The following is a 6,397-nucleotide window of genomic DNA, read 5'->3' on the forward strand; positions in this document are numbered from 1 at the left end:
TGCCTTCGTTCTGTGTCTAGCCAAGCCAATCATTACCTGACTGCTGCTACGCGCAAACCCTAAGTCCACTCTTCTTCAAGAGCCTCAGCCAAATCCACAACAAATTCCATCCATGATACGCAGCATAAAGTAAAATGATCCCTGATGTGAACACAATAGTGTACACATTGCTGAGATGGGCTCATATCAGAACATCTGACCGTGGATGGGATTTTAAATACATCTTAAAGGAAACTTTAAGATGTATTTCTTATTATCCGAATAGCGTGATTAGAAATTCTATTTATCATGTCTAAACCTCACTAAAACAGTAAATTGGCACATTAATGTTGTACATTTTTTCTAATCCACTATTTTCTGCATTCCCTCTATGCTGTTTTTTACATAAAGTTGTGTATGTATATAGATAGATATCTCTATCATCAGGTAGGTGGTCTGGCGGGTAATTCCAGCAATATATGGATGTTAAAATGAAATCATATCTTGGCCCATCCCCAAACAAAAAAGTTATAGTTCCCCTGATCATAGCTAATCTTAATAACTGGTCTTTGCTAGAGATGTGCGCTGGCCTCTTTTTTTCAGTTTTGGTATCGGATCTGTATCTCCCTGGGGTTTTAGATCTGTATTTGCCAAAACCCACCTTGTTGGTTTAAGTTGTGATTTTGGATCATAAATCATAAAAACAGCTAAAATAACAGGATTATGACTTGTTTTTGTTCCTACTGTATTATTGACCTCAATTACCTTAAGTTCCAGTCAATTTGGACGACTGCACAGCTCATAACAATTTTGTTAACATATAGACATGGTGGAAGTTTAAGCATCTATGAAGAATTTCTCCAAACTGCGCATAATGCAAAAAAAAGAGTTATAAGATAGAATTGTCCTTGGGCCGTTCCAAACATAGGCAAATCTAGGGGGTGGTCTGGGGGTGCACCGGACCACCCATTAGCCCATTTTGTACCTGAGGGATGTGGCATTCTAACAAGCCCAGCCCTGTGTCTCTAGCCCCCTGGGAACCGGAGATACTGCCACGCAAAGCTGGAACGTTTTCACTTTAGGATAACATGGGACCCGCTAAATCCGACCCCCACCCAGTTCAACGGCTACCAGTTCCCCCTTCGGCATCACTGAAGCTCGAGGTTGATCTCCCAAATCGCTGGGCCTTCAATCTGATACCAGGCTGGATCCATATGGATTAATTGGTTCCAGGGATATTGAGATTAAACCGTATTTTTTTTTTTTCATTTCTTAAATGTAATTTCATGACTGTTTATGTTCTTTGAGGGCAGATTTCTCTGGAACCAAACAGCCCAGTTTCACGGGACCAAAATCATTCGAAGCCAACTCAAAAGTTCTTCAATATGATACTGGTCTCATGTAAATAGGTCAGTTGGTTCCGAAGATATAGCTGGTTGGTTAAAGGGGGGTAGGGAGAGGGGAGTGGTTGTCTCTCCCCCTCACACCAGAAAATGCAGGGACTAGGCTGGTGTATAAGGGACAGCCTGGGAATGTCCCTACATTATCCTGGGACCATAGTCCCAGGTAAATCCCTGCATTTTCTCTTGTGAAAGTGGTATTATTTCAAACAGCCGTGACCTGCAGTGCTCTGAATACAGCCGGGCAGCTCCCTGCTCTCTGCCCAGCTGTCAATGACTGTCACCCCTGCAGCTTCCGCTCCAATTCTTCTCCCACTTTCATCTCAGCCCACCCCCCCCCCCTTTAATCATGTGGTGCCGGCGCCCGGCGTGCTCCCCCGACCTCACGCACAACAACAGCGCGCACAATATTTCAAATGTCCACTCGGCTAGAGGGGACACCAGGAGGGGAGTGGGAGCGTGCTCTGCGCTGCGCTCTGCTCCTCTCCCCATAGAAGCAGCTGCACCGCTCTCCATCTCTCCCTGCAGCAGCAGCGAAGGCTCATATAAAAATTTACAGTAAGTGGCACTTTTGGGGGCATTGCTTAAGGGAAGCTACAAGTGGTGGTATGTGGGGGCATTATGCATAATGTGTGGCATAATGTGTAAGGGGCATTACAGTGTGCAGCATCATCATGTGTAAGGGGCATTATGTGTGCAGCATCATGTGTAAGGGATATTATGTGTGCAGCATCATGTGTAATGGGTACTATGGTGCGCGGCATCATGTGTAATGGGTACTATGGTGTGCGGCATCATGTGTAATGGGTACTATGTTGTGCAGCATCATGTGTAATGGGTACTATGATGTGCGGCATCATGTGTAATGGGTACTATGGTTCCATCAAGCAAAGACCCCCTAGCAATGAGCACGTAGGTAAGCAGCACTTATGTGGCAAATATGTAATGGGCATTACGGTTTGTTATATAGTATGTAATGGGCATCATGATGTGTGGCACAATGTGTAATGGGCATTATGGTGTGTGGCCTTATGTTTAATTGGCATTACGGCGTGTGGCTTTATGTGTAATGGGTATTACGGAGTTTGCTAAAATGTGTAATGGGCATTACTGTGTATGGTCTAAAGTGTAATACCACACCCCTTTTTGTGATGCCACACCTCTTTCCCATGAGGCCACACCCCCTTGTGGCACGCGGCTACGCCACGCAAAGGTCCCCCTGCTGTTATGTCTAGATCTGGGACCACTCATTACCATAATTCTAGATTCGCCTATGCTTCCAACTACCCTTATGTTGAATATATTACACAGTACATGCACAGTTTAACAAACCTATTATTTCAGTGACAGGGACTGCCACACTTGTGGCTGAAATTATTGGTTTGTTTGAGCCACCACAAAACAAGCTGGCATTGATCTCTCCCTGTGCAAACTGGCTCTACAGAAGCGAAATGTTGTTATCATACTCCGATTACTCAACCCCATCAGCGTGTACATCCTATTCTTCCCACAATATTTATTTGTCCCCGTTTGAATCCACTCCTACAGGCGTTTCTGTATTTTAAGGATGTGACTGCCGGCAAATTTCTTCCTTGTGGAAATCGTAATTCATTTTGAAATTTTTTTCCACATTTTGGGGAGGTAACCTTCTAACTTAATCGCTGACAAGGTTCTGGCTGCTCTGAAAATTCTTTCAGAGTACACAATGGAGGGTGGGAAACTTAAGTAAAGCAAAGCCAGCCTGTGCAAGGGCCTCCAAGTTGTCTTTATTTCTTGACAGGCAAAAGGACTGTCTGACATGCTTATTTGGATGCCATCACTAAATGAATCATCCACCATTCTTTGATGGTCATGGTAGACATGTCCCTAATTGTAGACATGTTCCATACACAGAGCAAAAACAAGAGGTGTACCAGCGCAGGCTGTAAAAAGACTATTACATTGGAACGGTATATTTTACAATACATTTTAGTAATAATTAATAAGCTGCAATTAAGTTATAGAATTCCATGTAAAAGATATTTAAAAAAATTAATAGAATAAAAAAATATGGACATACAATATTGCAATAGATTTGTTAACCAACACTGTGCATAGGAATAGTTGTATAGGGCATATAACCATACGGGCATGGAAAATTGTATTGTCTCCAGTTTAGTCCAAAGATGGAATTAGGTTCCTCTGAGGGGGGATGGTAAACCTGGTACAAGTCTTACGTTGCCTCGAATTGCTTTCCGGATATGAAGTTTATGGAGACTTGTTTATATGAAAGATGTTGAATTGTCCATATTCCATAGGTAGCCCTCAGTGGTGGTCAATGCAATGTGTCCTTTGTAGAATAATGCAAACTCAACGCGTTTCCCTGAGGTCAACCTCCCAGCTTCCTCAGGAGCAGATACAAACAGTGGGTTTATGGTAAGCAGTCACAGTACCATATACACAGTGAAGTATAGACAGCACTCACAGAGCCATATATGCAGTGGGGTACAGACAGCAGTCACAGTAATGTATAAACAGTGGGGTATGGCCTGCCTTCACAGTACCGTATACACAGTTGAAGTATGGCAAGCAGTCACAGTACCATATACACAGTGGGGTACAGCCTGCAGTCACAGTAACATATTCACAGTGGGGATACAGACAGCAGTGACAATACAGTATGCACAGTGGGGTTCAATTTTGCCCAGCCAGCAGTGACAGTATACACTATGCACAGTGAGTTCACAGCCAGCAGTAACATATCTTATATAATATACTATACACAGAGTGGGGTATAGTATATTGTATACGAATTAAAGTTCTATAGAGCATGCAGAGAAGAATGCTGTCCTGATGCTTTGATCCCATGTAATCAGTGCCTTATTTATAATGGGTGCAATGTGTGGCTCCTGAGTCCCAGGGGGGCCCACACCGCATACTGCACCCATTCTTTAGTACTTACCCTCTGGAGTACCGCAATGAATGTAACATCGCTGGAGAGGAGAATCACTGGAAAAATGGCCACAGCACCATTTTTCCGGTAGTTTGTACACTAGTAGAGTCTGAGAGCTCTAGCACACAGACTTTACTTCGTTGGCAGTGGGCGGGTGCTGTTCCCAGCAGAGAGGAGGGGGCCCACCCGGAGGAGGCTGTACACAGGCCTCTTCCTCTCTTAAAGTTCCCCTGCATGTAAGGGCGCCATGCCACAGGCTTTGAGCCTTATTTGGAATCCAAGTCTTGTAAGAATCCTATGCCGGGAAGATACTGTTTAAAGCATGAGGGGGGTCCGAATATGGCGGGAACACGTGGGCTACGGCTCGGTGCAACTCGAATACCCATGTTCGGATTCTCAGGAATCCTAACCACTCATGCCTAGTCTTTAGAGATACATTCATCTAATTAATCACATTTTTCTTATGATAGAAGGCAGAATCTGTAGAGGCTATCTCTTATATAAATTGTCATTTGTTATTCTAACAGAAATTTCTTCTTTTTGATTTTAATATTCAAATGAGTAAGATGAAGCTGATACAAGCCTTTATTTGGGCTTCTTACAGTATGTGTCTATTTAAACAGTAAGGGAGGCAAATGCAGTATGTCTACAGAAACTGCTTCCTATTATTGTAGATTGTATGTAAATATGCCTTACGAAAGCAGATGGGAATAAACATGAACATAGGGATGCCATTACTCACCTACAATCATGCATGTGGCCTTGGGTGTCCAGAGCCAGGAATTATTTACTCATATAATCAAACGGAACGCCAAATAGGGACTGTCCAAAGATCAGGAACCATAGCCAGGTGTACACAAATTTTGCAAACAAAGCAGAGTCAAACGTCCAGGACATTGAAAAGTAGTAATCAGGGGATTGGTTATAATGTAGATAGTAAATGTGAGGACAGCAAAGGCCCCATATATCTTCAATGTATTGGGGCAATTCCCTGATCCAATGACGCCTTGGTCAGGAAATTGGAGAAATTTCCTGAAATTCCTGATTTTCTAATACCGACCAATTAATGATTGGGATAGGCAAATCTGGGAATTTTAATATGCAGAATTTTCCCGATTTCACAAAGAATTGCTGGCTACCGATTTGCATTTTTGATTGGAGGTTCAGCAAAATTATTGGATCAGGCAAAGCAGGTGCAGATGTATAAAAAATGGGGGTATACTCGAGATGGGATACTCAGGGTAGGAATAGGCGCCCTGTGGGGTGTGTTGCTAAGCTGCTCCTACTTGAGGGATGTCAACCCTCTTGTGGATGCGAAATGGGGAAAAAAAGGTGGAGCGCTAGGTGGATCAATTGGATATCACAATTTTAATAAAAATATTTTAAAAACAATATATGAATAGACAATCGCATTTATGTCAATGACAATAACAGTAAAAGAAAAGGACAAGGAAGACGATACTTAAGTCTCTGCATAGCTGCCGTTATGTCCCTAGAAATGGGGGGCTTTTACTCGCTGAGTAATGCCCTAGAAGATGATGGTTAGCAGGATGCCATCCTGGATGGTGTAAATGAACGCTGGAGGATGATCTGATTCCCAATTTTGGGGTCCTCACTATGTTGCGCTGATTTCAGGAGGGGAACTGTGGTTGGTTTCTCGCTGGAGGATGATCTAATTCCTTCTAATTGAAGGGTCCTCACGATGTTGCGAATGATGGAGTCCACAGTGTGGTTGTGGAAGGTTCCCCAACTGGGGTAGGGATTTGTAGGGCAATCTGGAATGGTGACAATGAAAGGGAAAATTTCCAGGAAAATGCAGTGGTGGGGGGGGGCAGCAGAGGCAAAGATTCTTCCTGGTCCAATTAAAAGTAGCAAGTGCTGCCTAACATGTTTCGTCGTGATGTCACGACTTTATCAAAGGTATGGCACTTGGTCAGTGGGCTAGGTTTAAATACCCTTAGACAGGAAGTATACTTACAAATGTAATTAATTATCCAATTGATCCATAGAACGTATATTTAAAAATAAGATACAGTTAATGATATTACTAATGATATAGGAGGCAGACCTAATTACAGTACTAAGC

This window comes from Crinia signifera, chromosome 5, assembly GCF_055691185.1.
Source record: "Crinia signifera chromosome 5, ASM5569118v1, whole genome shotgun sequence".
Taxonomy (NCBI): Eukaryota; Metazoa; Chordata; class Amphibia; order Anura; family Myobatrachidae; genus Crinia; species Crinia signifera.